Here is a 7612-nt window from a genome sequence, read left to right on the forward strand (position 1 = left end):
TTTTTTTTCATGTGATAATTAGTATTTTCTTTTAAATGCCATTGGTCTTTTGATTGATATTTGTATTTGAACATTTATAACATCCCGCTGTTAATAGGGTGCATGGATGATTATCCTTGTTCAGCTCAGAGCCAAGGGATATTCATATCATTCTGGAATAAGATGTTTTAGAGAAACCCATATTCTTTTTGAATATTTTGATTGGAGATTTCCAAATTCTAGTAGCTAACCTTCTGTAAACTAAATTAGATTTATCTGTAAACTAAATTAGATTTACTTGGTTTCTTTTGTCAGGAGAAAGAAAAGAAATGTAGAATTAGAAGGGTTTCAAAATGGTTTCTGATTAGTTGTGGGAGTCTGACATTTTGTATTCTTTTAACAGTGACTTGTGTAATTTGCAAATTTTTTATTTATTTTAAAAATTGATAAATTCTGAGATTAACCAGCAAATTTGGGGATTAACTGATCCCACTTGGTGAGGCTACAAATGAGGAGCCTCGTCCCAAGAATCAACTTACCCAATAGAACAATGTGCACTGTGGGACTCAAACTTAGTACTTAACACCAAATATTCCATAGACATGCCATTACTCTGTACCCATGGGCCTCCCGTTCACAATTGTTGTCTGAAGGGCCTATAAATTTTCCCGCCTGATAGTTTTTTCTTATGTGAAGTTGTTTGTTGCTTTTACAAGTCAAATTGATTGAGAATAGTAGAAGTTTTGATATCATTTAAATATGTTCCTGATATACAGGGTGTTCCATCATTTGTTTCAGATCGATACATTTCATGAATAGTTGGCTTTCCAGGGAATTAAATGGATTCCATATATTATGTCATTGTAGCATTTCTCTGCACTATTGCAGCAAATTCCCTCGCAACATGGCATATTTACAGACACATTGAACTATACAGAGCCGACATTCCAACGCTATATTGTGCGCATTACTTGATGGTGCCTAGTAAGTGGTGCCTTCCAATTAAATCATACAACAGGGGATGTCCTTGTGAAATGGAAATGTCTAGCATGCATACGATGTATTTTGCAGTTTCCAATGTACCCATTATGTTTCTAGCACCAAGTAATTTCCATATTTAGAATATAATACATATGTGCAAATTCTATGGAATTTTATTTCGATTTTAAAAAATGTGCACTTTTTGGCAATCTAGTTTTCAAAAGTAATTCTTGCCTTCATATGTTCCTTTTTTCCTTGAGGGTTTCAAATATGAATTTTGTTTTTCAGTACTTCCATTGAGAAGACTATTTTGCCCATAGATGAAAAAATCTGAAAAAAATCTTTTAACTCCCTATTTTTCACGAGTCATTGATGGCCACGATTTAATCTGCAAAACAATCTTGGGTGAGTTTTTTGAAAAAAATTGGGGAGATTTGTTGGGAAAAATTGCAAAGAATGGGGAGAAAAACTCAAATAACTCTGCAATAATGATTTTTCAGGTATTCTTTTAGAGGTTGCACTTATTTTTTGGTATATGATATGTATTTAACTCAAACTTTGATTTATATATATGATGGAAATCAGTAATATGTTCTACAAATTCAGAGTATGCTTGTGTTTTTCAAGAATATTTTAAGAATTATATATTTCAAATGTTCTGATTTTTTGCCAATTTTTTTCTTAGTCCCGAGTTCTCAAATTTTTTGGGCCAAAAGAGTGATTTTTCGCCAATTTTTTCCTAGTCCCAAGTTTTCAAATTTTTTGTGCCAAAAGAGTTATTGTGAGTTTGAGTTTTTCATCTTTGATTTTGCCTATAATATCTATTTATAAGTGTAAATTTTTATGCATTTGATGCTTCAAGGTTGTGCACATAATCCTTGCCTCGTCAAATTCATTTTGGGGTCAAAATGAGCTGGAGAAGACATATGCCTTGAGTGCAAGGAATTTTGGGTCTTAGATTTAGTTTCTGGAGTACATTTTGAATTTTGATTTGATGTAAGACGGGATATGTGGATGCCTTGTAAGCAGAGTTATGTGCACAGGCATCCTGAACCACAATAAGGTATTTACTTTAAAAGTTATCATCGTACAATTTCGTAAGAAGGCAGTCGCTAATTTGTAAATTCTGGTTAAGCTGCACTGATATTCTTCCAGTAAAATCTAAAGTATTAGTTCTGCATCGATAAAGGTTTGCACAACATTGTTAAGAGTTGTAAACTTTAACGTCTAACGTCTAGACTAAGAAAATAATATTATTAAATCTGTAATAATATAAATAATAGTGCCATGGCTACTCCTTTGTAGTATTACCCAAATTCCAAAAAAATAAATTTAACGGGTACATTAGAAATTGCGAAATGCATAATATATTAAAAATGGAAATTAGCACAGAGATGAATATTTCCATTTTTGACATACGTAAAGAGATTCAAACTTTCAAAAGTCTAATACTTTGATATGCATAGTTGGAAACTCTTTTGTCCATCCCTAGGTGCACGTATCCGGCAATGGCTACGCAGCGGACAAAATGGCCCGGCCATGCCATGTCTTCCCATCCCCATCCCCCTCCCCATCCCCATCCCCATCCCCCCATCCCATCACCGTCCACTCAAACTCACTCGGAAAACGAGATGCTCCGTGTCGGGCCATCCCCCTCCCCCTCCCCATCCCCCTCCCCCTCCCCATCCCATCACCGTCCACTCAAACTCACTCGGAAAACGAGATGCGTGAAAAGGAAGGAGCTATTTTTTAATGTTTATTTTTTATTTGTTCATTTTTATATGAAGTTTCTTATATGTTTATATTATCATTTTATTTATTTTTTTATATGAATTTTTAAATGTCTATATAATGTATTGTTTAATATTTTTTTAATAAATACTATATAAAAGAATTTCATATGTTATTTTTTTATTGCTTTATAAACATGTATAATTTTTTAAATTTAATTATATATAATTTTTAATTGTTATAAAATTTACTTAAAATGCTTAAATTTTAACTAAATCTATAAAATTATAATGTTTAATTTTTGTAGTAATTCTTTTAGTAATTTATTAAAGAAATAATTTTAAAATTTACTTTAACTTATAATATTACTACAAAAATTTATTTAAAATTATAATGCTTAAATTTTAAGTAAATCTATAAAATTAATTTTAAGTAAATTTTTATAGTAATTTTTTCATAATTGTTTATTTTTAAAACATCTTTGAAATTTAATAAACAATCATGGAAAAAAATATTACTATATACAATAGATAAAGTCTACTAGGGTTATATTTTAATTAAATTCAAGTAGGGTTAAAATTTAATTAAAATTAGAGTTCAATTTTACTTATGATTCAATTAGGATAAAACATCTTTGAAATTTAATAAACAATCATGAAAAAATATTACAATATACAATAGATAAAGTCTACTAGGGTTATATATTTTAATTAAATTCAAGTAGGGTTAAATTTTAATTAAAATTAGAGTTCAATTTTACTTATGATTCAATTAGGATTACCTTTATTTGATAAATCTCAGGGTTATGACAATTTTATGGTTCAAATAGGATTAGAATTACCAAAAAAATTTAAAATTAAAGTTAGATTTATATTTTTATAGATTTACTTAAAACTTAAACATTATAATTTTTATGGTAACTCTAATTCTATTTGAACCCTAAAATTGACCATAACCCTAAGATTTATCAAATAATGGTAATCATAACTTGAATCACAATTAAACCCTAATTGAACTCTTACTTTAATTAAAATATAACCCTACTTAACTCTAAATCTAATTAAAATATAACCATAGTTGACTTTATCTATTGTATATAATAATATTACTTTTCATAATTAGTAATATTTGAATTTTTACTACATCAATCTTTACACCCATATTTATTATATTTGAATTTTTACTTATGATTCAATTAAGATTACCGTTATTATAGGATTAGAATTACCATAAAAATTTAAAATTAAAGTTAGATTTATAGTTTTATAAATTTACTTAAAACTTAAACATTATAATTTTTATGGTAACTCTAATTCTATTTGAACCCTAAAATTGACCATAACCCTAAGATTTATCAAATAATGGTATAATGATACTTAAAATTTAAACATTATAATTTTATAAATTTAGTTAAAATTTAAGCATTATAATTTTAAGTAAATTTTATAACAATAAAAAATTATATATAATTAAATTAAAAAAATTATACAGGTTTATAAAGCAATAAAAAAATAGCATATGAAATTCTTTTATATAGTATTTATTAAAAAAAAAATTAAACAATACATTATATAGACATTTAAAAATTCATATAAAAAAACAAATAAAATAATAATATAAACATATAAAAAACTTCATATAAAAATGAACAAATAAAAAATAAACATTAAAAAACCGCTCCTTTCTTTTCACGGCAGCACGGGGTAGTCAGCACAACAGTCGAGGTAAGAGTGAATTTAAGTGGACGGTGATGGCATGGGGGATGGGGATGGGATGGGAAGGCATGGCATGGGCGGGCCGTTTTGTCCGCTGCGTAGCCATTGTCGTTTTTTCTTATGTTTGTTTTATTTGTTCATTTTTATATGAAGTTTTTTCTATGTTTATATTATTATTTTATTTTATTTTTATATGAATTTTTAAATGTGTATATAATATTTTTTATTGTTAAGTAACTTTTATCTTTGTTTACTTAACAATAAAAAATATTATATACACATTTAAAAATTCATATAAAAAAACAAATAAAATAATAATATAAACATATAAAAAACTTCATATGAAAATGAACAAAAAAAATAAAACAAACATAAAAAAACCTCCTCCTTTTCAAGGCATGGAGTACTCCGCACAACAATCGAGACATCTCCATTCCCGAGAAAACAAAAATAAAAACATTTTGATGGGACTGTTTGAGTGGACGGTGATGGCATGGGGGATGGGGATGGGAAGGCATGGCATGGGCGGGCCGTTTTGTCCGCTGCGTAGCCATTGCCCACGTATCCTTGTATCCACCACGGTTAAAATACGTATCCGATATTGTACCCACGCGTGCCTTAAAAAAACCTTGATTTTTCAACCATGCATGATACTATGTGATTTGACTTTTTTAAAATTTGACTTTTTTCTTCTTAAATTTAATTTAAAAAAAAATGGGTATAAACAATACTTACACCAAATTAGAGAGACAAATGAAAAGTTTTTTCTATTTTGGTGATCAATTTTTTGGGTTATCTTCCAACGCAACTTCACTATTTTTACATATTGTAAACTATTAAATCAATTTATAATTATTTATGTAGCAATTATGCATTTATATTACTTTTGAAGTAATGAAAATCTCTTCTAATAATTTAAAAAATTGTGTTAAATATATGTGTGTGTTTTATATGAATTTCTTATCCAGTGGTATATTGGGGGTCTTAAAGAATGGTCGTATTCATATTTGATATCGTATCTGTATTTGTTTCCATATCCATGTCCATGCAACTTTTGTGAAATGTATAATTGATTGGTTTTTTGTATATATTGAAAGCGTGCAGATTTGAACGAGTGCAATTTTTTTAAAATGTGAAAACAATTTTTCAAATTTAACATCACTATTTAACATAACTCAAAACTTAAAACCATGGTCTTTGAAACCTTAAGCAACATGAAATTGTCAAATTTGATACATGAAAAGCACGCTTCAACTAGCTTTGCTTGTAATGCTTCTTTCGGTTGTTAAAGCTATACAGCTAGAGTAGTTAGAGAGATCAGTTACTAAATCTGTCATTAGATTTTGTAAAAATACGAGAGTTATGCTCCTTTCCGGAATTGTTTGAAGGAGACATCAAACCATTTTGGAAATTCTAAATAGTATTGGAGGTCTAATTTTGATTTTATTTTGATGGATGAATGCTATTCAAATAGCAAACAAAATAAGTTAGGTGTCATGCACCATCGGTTTCTCAATCTTAGGATCAATTTTGGTAATGTTAAATTTGAGATTTCATAACAAAATTCATAATCAATAATTAATACAAGTAGATAGTTAATACAAGTAGATAGCTTTTAGTTCTTCTAAATTGCATAAAATGTTGACGGGATTGAATCTAGCAAGAAGTTAAAAAGAAATTGGCTAAAGCTATACTAGTTGTTTTGTCAAAGAAACATGCATTATAAACATATCACTAAATGTATTTCTCACTTAGACAAATCTATATCTAGTGCACATTGCGACTTATAATTATTATAGGGAGGAGAATAAGAGGTAATACTAAATGTCTAAAGAAACTAAAACTAAAACTACCAAACTTTGGTAGTGGACAGAAAGCACTTATGCTTTAAAGCATAATCTTTTGAGATTAGCTTTGGAGGGATATTTGACTTTTTCTCCCTCAATTAGCTGTTAGATCTGCTTGTAACATTACTTTTGAAAGCTCAGGATTTATATTTTTAATTTATTATTGAATTTTTCTTAAATTGTTTTCCAAAGTATAGTAATATGTGCATGAATTGAAAGACATTTTAAATTTCAAACTCAATATATGATCAAACTTGCAATACAATGAAATACATGTGTGAACAATAATTGTTCAAAGAGAAAGTACAACATCTAGGGATTAAGAAAATACTTTATTTTTAACATTTTCTTATCATACAAAAATGGAAAAACTTATGTTTGTGGAAGCAATGCTTAACCTTCATATTTGGTGCAATGATTGAGTGACATTAATATACAAGAGTTGTATCGATTTTCTTTCGTAGCTATTAAGTATGCTTGACATTCAATGTAGATATCCAGTACAAGAGCATCATTTGGTGGTATTGTATTATTTTCACATCTATAGCCTAGCATCAATTTTGAAATTCCTAGTAGATCATGGGTTCATATATGACTCCAATTGTTAGAGTGATCATTATTGGAAAATAGACTTAACTGGTAGATTGATTGATCATGGTGATATATATTATAAATGTGCCACAATGACTTCTTCTTATTTGTTGTTATTAGACTTGATATGGAGGAAGTTATGGTATTAATCATCACCCAAAGTTATGTGCCATGGTTTCTCTGTCATTGCCTTTAATTACCACCCAGAGTATAGATAAATACATTGGGTTTCTCATATGTATTGACCAATTCATTGATGAGCTTTGAGGTAGAATTTCTATAGACTTTAGACATTTACATCACTATTAGAAATTGCTACTACCTTCTTTTAACAAGTAACAAAACCTTGTGTTTCTTTTTACTTCATTTTCATAGTGGATCTTCAATTAAATTTTACCTTTAGTTTCTTATCATTGTCTTCCTTGAACCTTTTGTAGATATAAGTTCTAGTTTTTAAGTATTGAAACCTTTCGGACAACTTTCTAAGTAAAATAGGCTTTACATCTAGATGAAATCACTTCCATTTTCTATTCATATGACCTTTTCAAATGGAAAACCAAAATGATTGAGAATTGCAAGCATAACCATCACACTAAGTTCAAAAACCCTACCTATCAATTGTGGTAGTTTTTTTCCACAAATTTATTGCCTTTTTATTAATGTTGTCATTAGAAATTTGGTCATTGTGTATCTTTTTTATAAATTAATAGAACAAAGAAAATGACATCAATGAATTTGATGTAGAAGTTGACAATCAACCATAGGAGC

The sequence above is a fragment of the Cryptomeria japonica genome, chromosome 8 (genome assembly GCF_030272615.1).
Source record: "Cryptomeria japonica chromosome 8, Sugi_1.0, whole genome shotgun sequence".
Lineage (NCBI taxonomy): Eukaryota > Viridiplantae > Streptophyta > Pinopsida > Cupressales > Cupressaceae > Cryptomeria > Cryptomeria japonica.